The sequence below is a fragment of the Acanthisitta chloris genome, unplaced genomic scaffold (genome assembly GCF_000695815.1).
Source record: "Acanthisitta chloris isolate BGI_N310 unplaced genomic scaffold, ASM69581v1 scaffold12668, whole genome shotgun sequence".
Classification (NCBI taxonomy): domain Eukaryota; kingdom Metazoa; phylum Chordata; class Aves; order Passeriformes; family Acanthisittidae; genus Acanthisitta; species Acanthisitta chloris.
The window spans coordinates 11,940-12,335 of record NW_008687644.1 but is presented as its reverse complement, the minus strand read 5'-3'; positions in this window follow the sequence as shown (position 1 = coordinate 12,335).

Here is a 396-nt window from a genome sequence, read left to right as displayed (position 1 = left end):
GTTGGATGGGGTTGGGGCCACCTGGGCTGGTGGGAGGTGTTACTGCCCATGGAATGAGATGACCTTTAAGGTTCCTTCCAACCCAAGCCATTCCATGATTCTATGAATGCCTAGCTGCAAAATTGAACATTCTTTCTTCACTGGTTTGGAGCAGGTAATACACCACCCCTGGGCAGTCACTGCTCTGTGACACCCAACCCACAGGCTCACTCTGACCAAACCAAAGGCAGACCTTCACCTCTGCCTCCTGCCTGTCTCCTGCCAGTTTGCTTTGCTCCTTCCGTTCTGAACAGAAAAAAATTCCACTCTGGCCGTGTGACCACAGCACAGACAACAAAGGATGCTCCATCTGCAGCAGGGCACTTGATGTGGGGCCCTTCCCAGGCTGCTTCATAA